This window comes from Cynocephalus volans, chromosome 11 (genome assembly GCF_027409185.1).
Source record: "Cynocephalus volans isolate mCynVol1 chromosome 11, mCynVol1.pri, whole genome shotgun sequence".
In the NCBI taxonomy this organism is placed as follows: domain Eukaryota; kingdom Metazoa; phylum Chordata; class Mammalia; order Dermoptera; family Cynocephalidae; genus Cynocephalus; species Cynocephalus volans.
This window is the reverse complement of record NC_084470.1, coordinates 99,627,525-99,647,819: the sequence shown is the minus strand read 5'-3', so window position 1 is coordinate 99,647,819 and position 20,295 is coordinate 99,627,525. Positions and strand designations below refer to the sequence as shown.

At 46.6% G+C, this 20,295-nt stretch overlaps 1 pseudogene; it reads left to right on the top strand.

Annotated features, from left to right (window-relative positions):
• The first annotated feature begins 648 nt into the window (after positions 1-648).
• Positions 649-11,584, top strand: LOC134390157 (serine/threonine-protein kinase STK11-like; annotated as a pseudogene).
• Positions 11,585-20,295: the final 8,711 nt, after the last annotated feature.

Genomic DNA, 20,295 nt, shown 5'->3' with positions numbered 1-20,295 from the left:
ATACTTCAAAAAGTTGGTGGAGGGGTTGGGGAGTGCTGGCAGCTACCTGCCTGGAGCAGGGCTGTTGGCTGGGGCAGGAGGGCACCTAGAAGCCCCCAGGTACCACTTCCCAGGTCCAGGTGGCAGCCATGCTGTCTGCTTATGCTGAAGACAGTGGTGGGACCACAGGGTCATCGCTGGAGGAGGGCCCAGCAAAGCTTGTCTCCCCAAGCTTGGGTTTCCCTTGCTGGCTAGCTGCTGTGGGTCCCTCATCATGCACCCCAGCCCAGGAGCATGTACCCCTGAGGAGGCTTCGCTTGCCTGCCTGAGTGCTTGTCTGTGGGATTGAAGTCCCCGATGATGACCCAGCACCGAGCAGCCCCAGAAGGCCACCTGAGGGCCCCCTTCAACACACTGGCCCTGCACAGGCCATCCCCCAGCCCTGAGGCCAGGCATCCCCCAAACTCTGGTCCAAGCTGTGCGCCCTGCACCCTGCACCTGGCTTGCAGCCTGAACTGACAATCATTTCTGTTGAAGGAAAGGTTTTCTTTTGGGAGGTTTCATTGCCTTTTTTCTTTTCCTTTGTTCTTTTTTTTCTTTTTAAACATTTGGAGAAGGAAAGTTGGGAGAAAAGGAAGAACCTCTCACCTGGGGAAAAAGGGCTCACTGATGGAACTCCCGGGTGGCACTGGGGCCAGCCTGAACGTGGTGAAGCTGCAGCAGCTGGGCATGTTCACGGAGGGTGAGCTGATGGCAGTGGGGATGGATACCCTCATTCACCTCATCGGGTCCACCTGCCAAGCTCTGCGGCAAGCAGGCCAAGTTCCTCAGCAAGTACCTGATGGGGGATCTGCTGAGGGAAGGGTCCTAGACAAGATGAAGGAGGTGCTGGACTCAGAGACACTGTGCAGGAGAGCAGTTAAGATCCTCAAGAAGAAGAAGTTGTGCAGAAACCCCATCAGGGAGGCCAGTGTGAAGAAGTGAACAGCAGGTGCTGGAGAATGGTTTCTCAGAAGAGCTGATGCTGCACCTATACGTGGAGCACCTCGGAGGAACTGGCTCTGCATCCACACCTGGAAAACCTGGAAATTCAACTACTGAGGTTATGGCACAAAAACATCATCCAGCTGGTGGATGTTCTGCACGATGAAAGCAAGAAAAAATGTATATAGTGATGGAGTACTGCATGGGCAGCATGCAGGAGGTGCTGGACAGCATGCCTGAGATGCACTTCCTGTGTGCCAGGCCTGTGGGTACTTCTGCCAGCTCATCAACAGCCTCAAGTGACTGCACAGGTGGGGCATTATCCACAAGAACATCAAACAGAGCAACCTGCTGCTCACCACCAGGGACATGTTCAAGATCTCTGACCTGGACATCACTGAGGCCCTGCAACCATTCGCTGCCAGACAAGCTAGGGCTCACAAGCCTTACAGCTGCCCAAGATAACCAACAGACTGGACACCTTCTCTGGCTTCAAGATGGTCATTGGTCAGCTGGGGTCATGCTCTACAACATCACGACAAACCTGTACCACTTCAAGGGGGACAAAATCTATAAGCCATTTGAGAACATCAGAAAGAGGGACATGATCCTCAAAGACTGTGGCTTCCAGCTGTCCAACCTGCTGAAAGGCATGCTGGAGTACAAGCCTGCCAATTGGTTCTCCATAAGGCAGATCTGGAATCACAGCTGGTTCCAGAAAAGACATCCGCTGGCTGAGGCACTGGTGCCCATCCTGCCGAAACCAAACACCAAGGACCTGCATAGCAGCACCAGCAAGGATGAGGACCTCTTCAACATTGAAGACAACATCTTCTACACTCAGGACTTTGTAGTGCCCAGATAGGTCCCAGAAGGGGAGGCATGTCAGAACAGACCTGTAATGGCCATGTGCGAGAACAGCATGGACTCTGCCCAGCTGTGCACCAAATATTCCCTCTCCCCCCACAAGGCCACAAGGCCTGCTCCACCAGCAGCAAGATCACTGGCTGTTGGCCTGCAAGCAGCAGTGAGGGCAGCACCTGCAGCCTGTCTCTGGGAGCCCCGGCAGGTGCTACAGTCCAGGCCCATCTCTGTCTTCCTGCCAAATCCCTGCCTGCAGGCCACCCAGGAAAGCCATTGCCGCTGTGCTGGTGGCTGCTCAGGCCATCAGGAACTCCTGAAGGGCTGGGCATGGGGATGGTAGGGACCAGGGCCCAGCCATCCCCAGCAGTGGACATGCTTGTTGACTTTGGGATCCCTTGAGGAGCATTCCCCAGGCAGGGAGGAGTAAGAGGCCCTGGTCTTCTGATACACTTTATGTTTTGTGTTTAGACTGCTGCCTCCCCACCCTGCCCCAGACCTTCATGGTTTGTTCTCAGTCTGCTAAGAGTTAGGGCCTCCCACACCTAGTGATGTGCTGAAACAGATCACATTCACAGATGAAGCCAGTATGAGCACCGGACCTCCTGTTCACAGCCACGCACGCAGAACCACCCAGAGGGAGCCACGTGGCTGCCTTACTTTTGCTATTTAATTGGTTCCTTTTTCTTTCTTTCCTTCTCTTTCTCTCTCTTTCTCTCTTTTCTAAAGTAAAAATAAAACAGCTGGATTTGGGGGGGAAAGTCTGGTGGAAAAATATTATTAGAAGATAATATGAATCTTTTCATAAACTTTTGGAAGTACCCTCCTATAATATATGTAAAAGGTTAACTGGCATATGGCATGTTTGGGGGAGAGCATATGATCACCACTATTTCCTAAAGTTATAAGAATGACATGCTCAAGCTTGTTTTGCCAATGTCTAACAGTGCTGGTTATGGAAAGTGGTGAAAGTAAGAAAACTGCATCCACAAGCAGCTGTGAAGTGTGTGCTCTCGTACATGACGCTGCCATGCAATGCTGGTGCTGCACATCGCAGAGCATGGCAGTGCCGCCCTTCACAGTGTTCTTGTTAGTGAGCATGGAATGAGGACACAAGAGGACAGGACAGAATCAGGGGGAGCGATTACCCAATTTTCAGTGTTTAGCCGGAAAAGGACCTGGAAGAATCTAAAATAGTGGGATACAGAATTTTCTGTAATGAGTTTACATGTTATATTGTTTTGTAATCATGATCAGGGTTTTATTGTTTTAGAGATTCTCTGCTGAGATCTTTTTTTTAAAGCCAGACCTCAGTGGGATTCACAGCTGTATGTTGGTGACTGCTGCCACCTACAGACCAGATGTGTAGAGTGGTTTGGTTCTTTCACTGTGGAGTCCCTTAGAGACTCTGCCTGCAAATATTCCACAAAAACAATTCTTTACGAACAGTTAAAAAATTTTCTCATGAAATAGTGAAGCTTCCAGAAGAATATAAAAAGGGCTAATTACATTTTCTGTGGGCATCATTCTTTGATAGGATATAGCATGTACATTTGAAGATTAGTGACTGTTAATGACACACACATCTGACCATCATGACTGGCCCAGCAAATCTTTCCTTTATTCACAACTCCACTGCCAACTCATTTCCTGTGTCCACAATGGAGCTCTAGGGGAGAATTCATTCTGAAATGGAAAATCTCATCCACATTGAAATGCACACAGACACACATGATTGTGAAGGAGATAAGCAGATAGGTAGACACAGATAGAAACAGATAGGAAGTACACAGAGACAGATAGAGATATGCAGGTACTTCAAGAAGTTTGTGGAAAAATAGAATTAAAAGATAACATGAGTATTTCCATAAACTTTTGGAAGTGCCCTCATATGAGAGGGAGGGAAATGGATACAGACCAGAATATTTATATTGATACTCTCTGGTTGTTAGGGGTATGAATAATTTCTAGCACGTTGATTCCTCTTGCTTTATTTTCTTCATAAAAAATTCTACAATGGACATATATTACTTCTATAGGGATTCCTTGTAACGTGAAAGCAGAACTTTGGAAATTATTTGTTGCCATAACATAAACTTTTGGAATTTTGCTCCACTAAAAAAGAAAATCTCTATTTCTTCAAATATTCCTTGAATACATTATTTTTAATATGGATATGTTTTTAAATTACCTGATTATATTCTTCTAAAAGATTTTAGAAAATAATACATAGCACTGCCTCATTCCATTGATCATAAGAGTTTCAGTTCCCGTGGTAACAATACATACTAAAATTTTATCGGTAACAGATCATCTATTCAATCATGGTATAAAGTGTCACATCTGTGAAGGTGAATAAACAGATTGTGAATTTTGGCTAGTCATCATTTATTCATTTGTAAATGTTTATTGAGCAACTACCATGACAATGCTATCAGCACAGAGGACATTGGGGACACAAAGGTGAGCTAGATGAATCTCTGGCCTCATGGAGTTAGAGTCTAGAGGGGACCTGGCCAATGACAGAAGCAGCTGTAATTCTGAGTCCTTAGGTCGATGCTAGGGAAGGTTCTCAGTACTCCAGGCTGAGGTAGAGAAAGAGAGTCTGGGAAGACACAAATATCAACTAACTAGGTTCAATTATGTTCTTGAAGTCCTGAAGACTCCACGCTTCATAGGTTCAAATTCAATGATGGGTCAAGATATGTAATAACTATTTCTCATGTCATTTCAGCACCTGGCCACAAAATTTTATTCAACAATGTACAGTATTATCATGATAAAACAGAGCTCGTTTTATTATAGCAGAGGAATTGTTTAAAGAGTAAGCTTATGATGATAACTTACATCATAAAATAAAATATAATCTTACTAATACTGCAGTGTTTTGTTAGGTGCTTTATGGCAGCGTTACTTATGGCAGCGTTAGTTAGTGCTTTATGGCAGCATTACTTATGGCAGCGTTAGTTAGTGTTACAATGGTTGAACACTCCCTGGGAAAATGAGCTGCATTTCTGCAGTCCACAGACACATACTGGATGCTCACTTAGTGCCAAGCAGCGTGCTGCACTCAGGGACAAAGCGGACATCTCTAGCGTCTCCTGGCTACTTCGTCAGCCCACACTAAGTGGGAGTCACGGAGGCATTTAATGATGGGGAATGGACTCAGTCTCAGATAGCTGAGAACTCTTAACAGGAACCACTCATTTTCAAACTCATCTCTCCTTTTAAAACTTTTTATTCATGCTGATTTTCTGGGCTCCTGTTTTTTCTGGGTTTGGTAATAAGTCTTTTTAGAATCAGACCTCCCCTAACTTGGATTCAGGTCCCTACTAGTCAGGGAAGATACTCCCAGTATTCCCATCTGTAACAAATCCCTCCATTTGATCTACAATCTGAGAAAAATGAATGTCTTAGGCAAGGTCACAGAACGTGAAGTGGACAGTTCTAGTCCAGGTGAGTGGGAATCCAATGCCATTGCTTTTAAGGACTAGGGTCTACTGTCTTTCCGTGGCCCGGGGCTGCATCTCTGCCACAGTCCATGCCCCCTTCCTCCCAGTGACACACACTTACTCATTGTCCTAAAATCCATTATCTTGTCCCAAACCAAACAAGAGAAAGGTAAAGGCTGACAACTGCTTAATCTTTCTACAAGACTCAATACACCTGCTTCTAATTCTAGCTCAACTACATACTAGCTTTATGATCCACATAAACCTACTTAGCCTCTAAGCCTCACCCATAAAATGGAGATAGATATCTACCTACTCAGTAAAATGCCTGACACATAGCAGGCTCTCACACATAGTAGGGCTGCTTTATTAAATTATTCAGAAGTATTTTTATTGAAACAAAGCATCTTGGAGACAAGATGTGTTACAAAAACAAAAGGAGAATTTCTGTTAAGGAAGCAGATGTGGGGTGGTTTGAACTACATATTCTTCTAACCATAAAGTGGCTCTGCCTTAACTGGTGATCTTGCCACTCAAAACCCTAAGCACAAACAAAAATCAGTACAGTAATTAACATAATAAATGCAGAAACAAAGAAACAATGAAAAAAATAAACTAAAAGATTTCTGAGCAGATTTTCTGATCATTGTGGATATTTTCAGTGCTTTATTGAATATGCAATTATCATTAGTTGTCTCTGAGCAGAGCTGGGTAGGGCTCAGCCCCTTGTTTTATCTGTGAAATACAAGATCTGATGAGTTGATTTATAAGGTTTCTATAGGGTCAAAAGCATTTTTAGAAGCAAGCAAACAAATAACAGAACATTCTCATTTGATCCATGCTTGGAAAGCAGAGGAAGATTTTACCTTAAATTCTACATTTTTAAGTGATAGTCCTAAGCATAAAAGAAAAGCATCTATATGGTCATATTGTTTGGATCATTTTCTTTTTGTCATTGGTATCAGAATTTTTCACATTATATTTTTTATCATCAAGTTCTTTTATTGCATGCCAGGATAAATAAGCCATAATTTTGTACTAATTTATCAGGAATTTGTAATCATCTTCTAGCTAAGATGTCATGAGACCCCCTTTCCTTCCCACACGTGTGTACACATCTGCATCCCCTACCTGTAGGGAGATTCTGAAGGAGATGAGGTGGAGGGGGTTACCTCACTAGTGTGGGCCTCCGGGGTCAGCATGCTGGGGTGTCACTTCCCTGGGATTGCTTGTGATACTGCTGTCAAAGCTGCACAAAGAACCAAGAACAAGGTGTCAGCTGGTTGGCCAGAGAAGGGAGACCCAATGGGATACTTCAGGGATTCAGAAGTGTCCCCTGAGACTGAGAGTGAAGAAACACACAGTAGGACAATCAGCAGTAGAAGTCAAAGCAGGACAGTGATTCTGGGAAACTGGTTTCAGACAGGTCCTGGCTGGAGGATGCTATGGGCAGTCAGAATTAAAGGGCTGGCAGGTTATCAGGCAGTATGTTCACAGTGACCTCCCTCCCATCTGGGCTGTTCTAGAAGAATCCTAAGCTTAAACACAGTAGTGATTTACCTGTCAGATCACATATTTCAAGATCATTCATTCTTCAGTACTTGGCACCTATTCTTTGCCAGATGCAGGGCTTAGGGCCTGGGATATGGGCAGACCAAGGTGTAGACTCTGCTCCAGGGTTGCTGACTATCAGGTGAGGGAGACTAAGGATGATGACATAATGCAGAGTGATGACGTGTTTGGGCAGAGCACCAGGTAATAAAGTCACAACGTCTTCTCAAGTGCAGCATTTCAGGGAGTATTTATTGAGTCCCTGAGTCAGGCCCTGGATTCTGGGCACAAGATGGGGCCACGGTTGCTGTCTCCCAGGACCAGCAGGTTGTGGGCTGGGAAAGTGTTGAGAACAATGGATCTACATCACAGCTGTGTGTGTCCAGTGTAAAGAAAATGGGGTATCAAGCCAGAGCATGTGGTTAGGATCCTTGTGATTGTGTCAACAATGGACACTTTATGATGTGAAAAGAATTGCTGAGTATAACTGCATACCTTCATCCAATAAAATTATAAAGTTATTCCCAAAATGGAATCTTCCTCAATTCTGGTTATGTTTGCATTCAACACGAGCACTTATCCCTGCCATTCGATGATTTTGAAAATAGGATTTAAATTTGACATAGTATTCCTTTATTCTGCTATTAATAAAAAATGAAATACTACTGTTTGCTGCAACATGGATGGACTTAGAGAGAGTTATATTAAGTAAAATAAGTCAGGCACAAAAAGGAAAATACCACATGTTCTCACTTATTTGTGGGAGCTAATAAAAATAAATAAGTAAATAAACAAATGAACAGGTTGGGGTGGGGAAAGAAGACACAACAATCACAACAATTCCTTGATTTTGTTAAGACATGTGAGCAGATATAATATTGATGGGGAGAGGCGGAGAGGGAGGTAGGAAAAGGAAGAATTGATAAAGGGACACAAAAATCAACTATATCATATATTGATAAATTAAAATAAAATAAGAATTGAAATAAATGAATAAATACATTTGACATAGTATTCCTTACTATATCTTATACATGAATTACATGCTGCTGTCATCTTAATTGACCAACACTTCTTGTTTATCTCTGCACATGGTGTTCATTTCCTACCGTCTTCAGGTAGCTTCCTAATCTAGAATGATCCAGTGGCTTTCCAATCACTTTTCCTTTACCCTTTCCTCTCTTAGAATGGCAGGCACTTGATGGTACATCTTCTCTCCTTCCTTATACGTGATCATTTCCCAAGCCAGGGCACAGGTGAATCAGCTAGTTGCCCAGCTCTTGGCTCCATGCTTGGCATACAGTAGACACTCAGAGCAGAGGAGAAAGAGCACAAGACTTTAGTAACAGGCATCTTACAATGACATCTTGAAAGTGACACCTCCTCACTTTTGATATGCTTGGTCAGAATTGAGTCACTAAGTCCAGTCCGCACTCCAGAGCAGGGATTCCATGAGGATGTGTGCAGCAGACGGTGGGGGCCACTGTGAGCAACTGAGGAGCCTCCCACCACACAGGCAGAGATGTGGCACTTGAGTCTGCCTCTGAATAAACATGAAGCCATTGTGAGGTTTTATGGAGTAAAATAGTATGCGAACGTGTAAAATTTCAATCCTTGAATGGTGCAGACAGGGAAAAGAGGCCAAGAGCAAGAGCGACATTTTCAAGATTTTATGGCAGGAGCCCAAGCCTGTCATTAGTTGTTTTCCATCCTACCTTCCACAGCTTCCTGGGTTTTACCTCCAGTTTTGTTCATTAGCTACATGTGACACCAGCCATAGGTTTTAGATGTGTTTTCTCACACATGCCTGATGACATCCCTAGGAAGGAGATGCTAGAATGATCCCCATTGTGCAGAATGGGAGACTGGGGAGGTCCTGAGAGTCACAACTTGACCAGGGTCACATTAGTGATAAGAAGGAGCTGGGGCTGATCCTACATGTATCTCCTTCAAGCTGTGACACTGGCTGCACTCAGGCCTTTCACAGGGGCTGTAGGCAGGCAGTGCTGGTGGAAGTGTGTACCACAGAGAGAGTTCATGGGGAAGGAGGCTGAGCAATCAGATACCCAGAGGGGCATTTGCAGTCTTGTACACAGAGGAGTGGCTCAGGAAATGAGGTACTAGGAAGTGACCTCAATTTTTTGATGACAGACCCCAACATAACTCAGAACTCAGTAACCAGGCACCCACATTCTATAGACAGCTCTTTCCCCAGCTCACTTGGCTGGAGACACTAGGCAGAGTGAGATGTTCTGCCTGTCCTGCGTTCCCAGGGCTGTAGCCTCAGGAAGCCTTGAAGTGAGAGGCTTGTCCGATGCTTCCAGCACTGGTTCAGCCCTCGCCCTCAACACCTGTAGCCGTTTGGAAGGAGGTCCCCAAAGGTAACATAAGGTGGCCCAGGGAAGGGCGGTCCAGGCCAGGCCAGCACTGTGAGGCTCCCTGGGAAACCACACACCCTCCTCCCAAATGTGGGGGGAGTGGGGACGTGAGGGGGGCCCTCCCTGGGCAGGAGCAGAGGGTGGGGGGTTGTAAACCTGGTGGTCATGCTCACACCTCAGGTCATGGCTGGAGTGTGAAAGGGGACTGCTGGGGTGGCAGCCACCACCCTGTATGTTAATCCTGGGCTCTCAGGTTGTCATCCTATGTCCTCCCTGGGGTGAAACCTGGGTTCCAGCCCCTGCCCCTCCTGGGCGTCCATGGTGCTGCCACTGTGTGTCTCTCCTCTGTCCCACCCTAGAGTGAAGACAAGTCTTCCCTGAGCACAGATGAGATGCACATGGTGTGGCCCACCCCGGCAGGCACCCTGTGGAAGCGGGTGGAGCAGCTGGTGCCCGCCTTCCGGGGCAGTGACCGCTCCTACGTCCACACATTTCTGTTGAGCTACTGAGCCTTTGCCGCTTCCCAGCAGGTGCTGGACGTGCTTTTCCTCAGGTGAATACTCTGCCCCTCGACTGCACAGCGTGACTTGGCTGCTTCCCAGCTGTGAGTCTTAGGACTGTCACCACACCCCTCTGAGCCTCAGCACGCTCCTCTGATCAGCGGGTGGTAACAGGAACAAACTCCAGTGGGGTCCCCCATGGAAAGTGCTGCTCCTGCGTTGGGCCCTGTGGAGAGATCTGCTGGAGGGGCCGCGGTTGTCCCCATTCAGGATTCCCCCCCACGAGGAAGTTTCGGCCACACCCTCACTGACCTCATTGACTTGGGCTTTGCTGTTTTCTAAGCTTTACAGGAAATCTGAGATTCCATCTGCAGGGTTCTGGGTGTATTCAGGGCAGAGAGACTCAGGGGCTGGCAGAGGGGCTTCAGGTGTACTCAGATATCTGGGGAGGAGTTGGCTGGGGTTCATTTTTCAACAAACAAATATGAAGCCACACTATGTGCAGTCACTGTTCTGGGCACTGACTATAATCCAAAGAACTGAGGAGACTACAGTCTCTGCCCTCCTGGGCTTCCATTCTAGTCAGAAGTCAGACAGTCACAATAGACATGAGGAGCAGGTAGTGCCACCATATGGTAGATGTGACACCCTCCTGGCCTCATCTAGGTATGGAAGCATCCTTTCTGATTGTCACAGGGATGGCAGACCCCTGGAGCACCCAAAATGGTAAGTGGCATTTGGGTTCAGATGGAGGGGCTCCCATCTCCACAGAACTGTGTGTGGTCTATGAGGTCCTGTGGAAATGGAGGGGCTGGCAGAACTCTGGCTCCCACACATATTGTGATTCCTGCTATTGGGCTGAGGGCTGGGGGCTTTCCCTGCAGGAGAAGAGAAGACAAGAAGAGCTGAAGATGAGGCCACAGGCACTGTAGGGCATGTGAGAGAGGCTGGAGAACAGAGTGAGCCCAGAGAAAATGCATCTCCAACACCACTCACCCAACCCTGCTCACACCCCCAGAGCCCATGCTGAGCCAGAGCAGGAGGTGTGGAGAGCATCCTGTTCCCAGATGTAGCTGGAACCTCCACGGGGATGCTCAGCTGGTGCTGGGGATGGAGTGAGCAGTCAGGCTCAAGAGATCAGTGTCACTGGCAAGAGAAGATCCACATTTTAATGCAAACATTTGGGCAGCACATCAGTGTGTGAGCTCAAGTTTGGGGTTTTCCAAGGGCCCTCGGGAGGCCAGGTGAGAAGAGCCTCCCTCTGTTCCCTCATTCATCAGACATTCCTGGACACCTCCTGTGTGCCAGCAAGTAATGCCCAGAGCAGACAGCACCCTCCCTGCCCTCATGGACACATCATTCCCGCAGGGATGGGGCAGAGACATGGACAGAGGAGTGCGTCAGGTTTCCCTGAAGAAGAGAAAGGTGGTCACACCAGTGATAGAAGGCTGCTCCCATGGAGGCTTTTGCCAGCCCCTCCTTGGTCACCAGGCCCATCCCTGCCAGGACTGGCAGACTGGGGGTGGACATGGGAGCATCTGGCCTATGGACAGGCAGGGGCAGAGGGGACAGGAGTGCAGCCACCTCAGCAATCCCTGGAAGGGCAGTGTGGAGAGAAGGGCCAGGCCTCTGACTCTGCTGCCCACCTGTCTCCCCCAGTGCTATGTCCAGTATTCTGAACACCTGGCTGGAATTTTATTCCAATGATTTCCAGGAGCCTCCTGATTTTCCCTGTCTGAAGGTGCTGGTGGCCTATGTGCACCTGAATATGCCAAGTTTGAATCTGGAGCACTGCACTGATCTCCTGGCCCAGCTGGCACACCTGGAGCCCACTGATCCAGAGCCTGAGGGTGAGGAGGAAGGGGGTGTGTATGTGTGAGGGTTTGGGAGGGGAATGGCTGGGCCACACAGAGCAGAGTTTCCAGAAGCAGGCTGGGGACAGGGGCACTGAGAACTCAGACCAATCAGGCAGTGTTCTGCAGTGTGGGGAGACTTCTTGAGGCTGCATCACTGGACTTCAGCTTCTCAGTAAGACAGTGGTTATTCTTTTGTCATTGGAAGGAACATAAAAAAGTCATGTTGATGATATTTTCAATTGTTGTTGCTCCAATTCCAGCCTTCTTCCCAGGCTCAAAAACATTCCCAAGAGCTAATGCCATCTTCAGCTCCATCACCAGCTCCAGTTCCAGCTCCAGAGCCAGAGCCAGAGCCAGAGCAAGCTGACCTAACCACTCTCAAAATATCCAAAGACCTAGAAGAAGCACCAGCACCCAGGACAGCACTGGCTCCAGAGCTTCCGAAAACACCCTCACCAGCCCCAGCTCCAGAACTGGAGGCAACCCCAGTGAGAGCACCTGCACCAGTGGTGGAGCCAGCTCAAGCTATGCCACCAGCTCCAGGGCCTGGGTGAGAGCCAGCACCAGCTCTCAATTGGGAGGCAACAAGGAAAGCCATTGTGGCAAGTCCAGTGCCAGAAAACTTTTCAGCAGCTGCAGAGCCTGAGCTCCCAGTGGCCCCACAGCTGGCACCAGCTCCTGCCCTGCCTTCCCTGCCACCTGCTGCATCACAGCTGTCCTTCCCCTTCCCTGCCATTGTGCTTGTCCTCATTTTTGTCTTTGTCCTGCTTCTCCTCAAGTTTTACCATCTTTTATCTTCTCTAATCTCCCTCATTTAAAATAAGATGTTTTAATATTTTCAAAATGTACAATTCAGTGGCATTAAGTACATTTCTAATGTTGTACAACCATCACCACTGTCTAGTGACAGAACAGCTTCATCAGTTCTGTAGCCATTAAGCTGTCACTCCCCATCCTGCCTCTCCCAGTCCTTGGCAACCACTAAATTTTCTGTCTCTCTGAATTTACCTATTTTGGATTGTTCTTATCAGTAGTTATATATTATGTGGACTTTTGTGTCTGGCCATATAATATGAGAAGGAACTGATTAATTTTCATTTTATGTTTTTAGTAACAGGAAAATTACAGAAAGATCAAAGACTATATGTAGAAACACGGAGCCCTGATAGTTAGTATTGCCATAATCTTGAAATAGGAACTACTTTCGAATGACTGGAGAGCCAGGGTCCACAGAGGAAAAGACTGACTTTTCCTGTGGTCAAAACAAAAATAAGAACAATGTCAAAATCTACAAAGACAAACCCCAAACTGGAAAATTTTTCATGGTCAGAGAAAGGGGAATATCCATCATAGTGGTACAAAGGATTCTCATTTATCCATGTTTTTATTTATTTTTTATTTTATTTATTTTTGTTGTTTAATTTTTATTGAATCAGAATTGATTATACCTATTCTTGGGGTTCAACACTGAGATATGTTGATCAAGTTAATATTACTATCATACATATTGTTACAAATCGTAATTATTCCTTATGCCTCTTGTCCAATCCCTCCCCATCCCCTTTCCCTCCCTTCTCCCCCCTCTAATTACCCTAGATTTCTTCTCTCCCTCTGAAAGAATAATGGTTACTCTGTTGATTTGCTGCCCAAATGATCTGTCCAATGCTGAGAGGCATGATCAGGTCCCCCAGTACTATCACAGAGCAGATGCCTCTTCTGTCACTCTGAAATGGGCTCTGTGGGGAGAGACATTCTCCTCCTTTCTTTATCTCTGCTGGTGACTCTTTCTGTGTCAATGCACCCCAGTTTCTGGTGGACCATCTGCATGGTGGTTGTGGTGTCTAGCCACCTTTGTGGCAGCCATGGATATCGCGGTGTCTGTGGTGGGCCACCCACATGGAGGAGATGATTTTGGTATGCTCCTTGGTGCTGGCAGTGTGCCTGGTTGTGGAGAGTGTCTGATCCCCAGCTACATACCCTGAGTCCCCAGGCAGGCCCTGAGGCACTGGTGAGGTGTTTCTGGTTGTGAGAGGGGGGTCCGGTCCCCTTCTCCATACCCTGAATCCCCAGGCAGGCCCTGAGGCACTGGCATGGTGTGCCTGGTTGTGGGAGTGGGGGTCTGGTCCCCTTCTCCATGTCTTCGGTCCCTAGGTGGGGCTCTGAGGTGCTGTCACAGTGTGTCTGGGTCTGGGAAGGGGGTGCGGTCACCAGCTGCTAGCTCTGGGTCCCTGGGTGGGGTCCGAGGGATTGGTGGTGTGCCTGGATGTGGGAGTGGGGTCTGGTCCCGACTCTAATCCTCGGGTTCCTGGGCAGGGCCCCAAGGTCCTGGTCATGTGAGTGGTTGTGGGTGGGGGTCCTGCCCCTGGCTCCATGCCTCATGTCCTGTGGAGGGCCCCAAGGCATTGCTGGCATGCCTAGGCTGGAACCAACTTTTTGTCTTATGCTTACTTCTAACATGGAGGAACTTCCTGTGGGAACCAGTACTTGAGCTGTGTGGTTGAGTAAATTGCTGCTTTGCTACTTTTTCCCTAGGGAAGGCTTTTTGTGCAGCTCAGGGTTTAATGGCTGACCTTATAGGTACTTTCGGCTCTCCAGGTACTCAGTGCACCTGGTTTGTGTAGAAACTCCGATCTGGGCCTGAGTTTTTTCATCAAACTGCACCCCATGCAATTCTGCACTTCTGGCCAGTCTCCTCTGAGTGCTCCTGCGCTGATTGGGGGGCAGATCAGCTGTCCTTGCTGTGTCCCAGTGTTCTCCCAATGGACCTGTCTCCCCCACCGCCCATGCTCCAAACACTTCCCATTGGATGGGCCCTGTGCTGGTCCCTTGTGGTGACTCACCAGCTTCTGAACAGCTCCCCTTTTTCAGCTGTTCTGGCTCTTCGCTCCTGCATGGATCCACAGGAACCCTATTAGTGGTCTTGCTGTCCTGGGGGCCACCAAAGTTCTCTTCTTCCCTTCTGCCTCCAAGTAACTCCATCAAAAGGGCACAGATGCAGCTTCTGCCAAGCTCCTGCTCCATGCGCTCCAGTATTAAAGCCGCTGCAGCCCAAAATGCTGAGAGCAGTTTTTTCTTTCTCTCATTGTGGTTTCTCCTGCCTTCACGAACTCTGTAGGTCTCTCCTCCTCATCCCCTGAGCTCCAGTGGCCCCAGCTTGGCTGATGTTACATTTTTACAGTTGTAAATTCATTGATTTGTGGGAGAGAGTGATGCTGGGGATGGTCTATTCTGCCATCTTGACCAGAAGTCCTCTATCCATGTATTTAAAGGGACAAAGGACAAATCCTACAATTCCAAAGTGAAGTAATTCATATGGCCAGTAAATGTCAGACATTCAAGACCTCCCTGATGATGACACATAGAAAGGTACACATTATTGAGATGTCATTTGCCCCATCAGATGGGCAGATTTGTATGTCTGGTGATGACTAGCTGTGGTGAGAATGAGGGAAGAAGAGGTCCCAGCAGATGACCCAGGAGGCATGTTCATAGATACTCCTGTCTTGGGAACTGCTCAGCAGCTCCTATCAAAGTGCTCATGTGTGTCCATGTGCCAAGTGGCAGTGATCCTAGGAAGTTATGCCACAACCACAGCTGCCCAGGTTTTCAAGAGTATTCATCACAGCAATGGTTGAAGTAGCAAGGGGTTGGCTGTAAGAAAATAATCTAAGTGATTCATTTTCAGAAACGACTTTTCTGAGGGTGTTTTATTGAGACAGTAATTAGTTACCAGCCCCTATTGTTTTCTTTGAACAGATAAGGCTCTCCTTGAGATGGTAATTAGTTACTAGCCCCCATTGTTTTCTGCATTCCCTGGTGTTTTTCCCTTCACAGGGCTTAAGTGGACCTTCCTCGTGGGCTTTTCCAGAGCCCCAGACAAAAGAATTCCTTGCATTGCAAGGGGGTAATAAATTTTAGCCATCAGGAAGATTGTGCACCCCACAGTACTCAGCCAATGAGGAAGTGGAGGGAGGGACTTGTGCACTAGCGAATAAATTGCTTGCTACAGCCCTTTTCTGTGTGCCTGCCCTCCAGACACCCAAACCTTATAAGGCCATAATTAAAGTCATGCTTTTCTGTACCTCATGTGTCCATGTCCATCCTTTGACATTGGATGGGTGAGAGTGGAGTATACTAACACTTGTAAAGCAAATGTATTTCACAAGGCCTAGTTTCCAAAGCCCTGTAATTTCAGGTATAACCTAAATATTAAAAATTACATATAGAAATGTTAACCTTGCAAAAGACAGGAAACTTTCCTCAGGATAAAGTCTCTGTTATAAAGAGTTGTAACACAGCAAAATTGCTGGCTCAAGGACAGATGTCCTTGGTTAACCTACTGATTGATATGTAAAAATACTGGAGAAATTGCTGTAGGGAAAAACAATGTTTGCTAAGAGCAAGCTTTTGTTGGTGGATTGACTTAACCTTTTGCAAATTGCATTATGGAATGTCACCTTGTTATTTCAGCTGATGTTACCAGCTTCTACTGTTAAACTATACTTAGCCATAACTCCACCTATGTTCCTTTTCTGTAACCTTCTGGCCTGGAGAATAAATACTGAGACAAAACCACAGTTCAGGGTTAATTTCCAAAGGAGGAATGCCTCTCTCTTGAGGGTTCCAAGAAATTAACCTCGTTGGTGTGTCACACTGCTCAGAAGAAATGGGCTTTGAGTAATCCTTTTTGCATCTCTGTCATCCCATGTGAGGCAAAGCAACAGGTGAGGGCATTTCTCACAATTTGGGGCTCATCCAGGATCTCTATGATCATTGGTCTAGGACCCCAATAGAGGGGGAGATGTGTCCTACCTGATTTTGGGTGGCCTTCTCCATTTGGGTGCCCCAGCTCCTCACAGAACCACAGATATACCCGAGACTGTTATTCTGAGGATGGCAGAAGTGATGCTTGGGGAGAAAAGCTGGCACTGTGGCAACCAGGCAACCTTGTGCATGAACCAAGGTAGGAAAATGGACTTTAAGTACTACCTTGGTGGTTGGGCATTTTTGGAGGTCTAGTGTGTGGCTGAGACATGTCCTAGTACAAAACAAGTGTGGAGTCTTGATCCACAGTTTATTTCTCCCTTGAGGGAAATGGCCAGAGATGGGCGAAGTGGGTCCTGAAGTGTACAAGAAACCTCCAGTAAGGTGGGGGGGGGGGGGTTGAGTACCTCAGGGCGAACTCAGACTCAGGGAACACTGACCTAAAATGAAAATGGGAAATAAGAATTCTAGGCCTAGGGAAATGAGGAAGGGAGGAATTAGGGAGATTCTTCCCAACATTCCCTCAGATAGTCCCTTGGGGTGAATGTTAGAGGACTGCGAGAAGAATTCCCAGACAAGGAGCAAGAAGAAACAGAAAATGATTAAGTACTGTTGTTTTATTTGGACCAAGGAGCCAATTCATAAACCTTCAGTCTTCTGGCCACAATTTGGCTCAGAGAAGGACTGGGTCTGTCAGGCCCTCGTCCTCTGTGTTAATGACATATCCTCATCCTGCCAGGAGGAAAAGGATTATATTCTATGCTGGTTACCAGGAGCAACTCCCATGTTTCCTCTTAAAATTGAGGGAGATGACCCCCAAAAACAATCCTGAGATCCTTTGTCCTGTCTTTTTCCTCCTTATGCCTCACAGAATGGGAGACAAGAGGGCCCTAGGCAGACTGAATGTTCAGATCCCCAAGTGGAGTCTGAACCCTTGGCCACCGTGAATCCACATCCTAGCCTAAGGAAGGAATTAAAACAATGTAAGAAAGACCTTAAATTTTCCCCTCCCTTCAGGGGCCTCTAAGGAAACATCCAAAATATTTCCTCTTTTTGAAGTCCCCATGGGGCAAGGAGAGATCAGATTTGTGAATGTCTCCCTCATGAGCACCAAAGTTAGAAATTTTAAAAAGGAAATGAAATCGTTGTTAGAAGACCCCCTCGATCTGGCAGATGATCTTGAACAATTCTTAGGGCCCAGCTAATACACTTGGGTAGAATTGATGTCTATAATGAGCATCCTCTTTATAGGGGACAAAGAGGAAGGATTAGGAGAGTGGCTATGTCCATCTGGGAGAGACAGCACCCTCCCAGACAGGGGGTCTGGACAGAGGGTCCTGTCCACAGAACAAAATTTCCCAAATTTGGATCCCAAATGGGCTAATAAGGATCCCAGAGATAGGGCCCAAATGCAAGACCTCAGAGAGTTAATCATCAAAGAAATTAAAGAATCCACCCCAAGGTTACAAAATGTTTCCAAGACCTTTGATATTCAACAAGAGAAAGAGGAAACTCCCTCTGCCTTTTTCCAGAGGCTCAGAGACCAAATGAGGAAATACTGTGGGTCAGATCTGGAAGATCCAATAGGACAGGGTCTCTCGAAAGTTAATTTTGAAACTAAAAGCTGCCCTGATATTACTAAAAAGTTACAGAAATTAGATGGGTGGAATGAAAAACCAACTGAGGAACTACTCAGGGAGGCCCAAAAGGTGTTTGTAAGGAGGGAAGATGAGAAACAGAAATGAAAAGGGAAAATCGTGGTACAATCTAGAACCAAATCCTCCTCACTGGGGATGAAAGAACCCTAGATTCCAGTGAAGAGATGAAAGGGCCCTCATGGAGAAAAACCTCAAGCTAGCAATGGGTGCTAAAATGTGGGAAACCCGGTCATTTAAAGAGATTGCCCCAAATGGGAAAAGGAAGAACAGGTGATACCTCTCATGACTTTTGATGAGGATTAGGGGCACCAGGGGTTCCCTTTGGTAAGGTCCCACCAGGAACTCTTGATAAACTCAAGGGTGGAGTCTAAGGAAGAAGAGGCAACATTTTGACACAGGAAAAATCAAAGATCAATTTCTTAAAAACCGTGTACTGGCCATATCTACTTTGTCTTCCCTCAGGTTAAAAGGGTTTCTTGCTCAGACCTCACCTCTTGAATTGACCATACCTGGTGTTAATCAAGACCTGGAAGGAAGAGGAAGCTTCAGCCGAGCTGGGAAGATTCTCACCAGGTGCTCCTCACAACCAAGACTGCTATACAAACTGCTAAAAAGGAGGTAGACTCATTCTACAAAAACAAAAGGGGGGTTGGAGGCTGGGACTACCTCTGGAAATTGATATGGATAGGATGGACTGTTACACCAGGGATTAAAGGACAGACTGGTTATGGGGACACAAATGCCTGGGAAGAATGGGTTAAATTTCCGGTGCACACATTGAGCAAGAGCGATGGCTACACATGTGCTACAGGATAGCCACAGGCACAGATAATTCTCTCTTCTCTTGGTTGGGATACAGACCCAACTGGAATGCTCTGTATGACGGCTCTACACCAAGACAAGGATGGACAGGGAAATGAAACTTGCAGGGGCCTGTTGTTGCTTTTCCCTGCACTACAAAGGTCATATCCAAGGGCGATCCCTTCCTTATCCGTAGGGGTGATAAGTCACTCCTCTTGCCTCTCCAGGCAGGGGAAAAATTCAATAAACCTATAGTGTAGAAGGCTAAAAATCTTGATTCTCATTTGACTTTTAGACAGGGCTCTTTAGCTAAAAAACTTATGGAACAGAAGCCCATAGCTAGCAGGGCAAAAGGACTATCTAATCAATTCTAATCAAGTATATGTTGATTCTCAGTTGACTTTTAGATAGGGTTTTTGGGTAATGCATGTGTAAACTAGGGCTTACAGACCCCTCGAGTCTGTTGCACAGATTGGGTTACAAACTCTCCACATGCAAGTCTGTGAGCTAGGTGAAAAAAAAAAAAAATAAGAAGGTTCTGGGAGCCATAGGTATAGAAAAATGAATGGGTTTTATTCTGATCTAGGAGCAGCTATCCTAGTGGTTTCTCTGAGAGTTCTGAGAAGCACTGTGGATCAGAGCTGTTAGTCTTTTACACTTAAGTCCACAACCCTGGACACCTGGGTGCCCATACACAACTTACATTAAGTAGTAACAAAGAGCACCTGAGGATATTTACAGCAAATGCTCAGCAAGGTTCTGAACAACTGAGGGGTCCTGACATTTTCCTATTTTTCCCAACAATCCACCCTTTCAGGGTCCCTCGCCATACAATCTACATGTTCAGAATCTTCCGCAATGTTCTCTTAGCAAGGATAAGTGACCCTTACATTCATACAACTTATCGTCTGTCTAATATGCCTTAAGGCTTGTCCTTAGGTTTGTCCTGTAGTTTTGTTCTTTCAATTATTAACCTCACATGTCCGGTTAGTAGTCATCATTGGTATGAAGTTCAGTGTATATTCAATAAGCCAACACATCGGTCACACGAACATATGTCTGTATCCAGTTGACTCTGGTGCCCGCAGCCAGAACACTATGGGCGAAAAGACAGAAGGGGTATTGGTACCAATAGGGGGAGTTCTCACCCCTCTGGTAAGACACATGCTAGTTTGCCATCCTGGAAACGATGGTTGCAGGAATAGGTATCTTACCTGGCTTATGATACCGTACATTATCTGCTAGTACTGTTGGATCTGTAGGTTCTATATGTAACAGTATGGGCAAACTCATAATTGGCCATAATGATAATACAATTGTGCCCTTTGGAATAGAGCACTTATCTGTTCCAGGACATGTTAGCTTTACTCGAGGAGGCCAGGTACTTGTCACCCAAGGTGAAATTTGCAAGTCTTCTTCTAATCCTTTCCCCCAAGGCCCTATTAGGTCTACCCAGCGTATATGGGGGCTTCTATCTTTCAAGCCCATTCCCATTGTACTGTCTGTTCCTG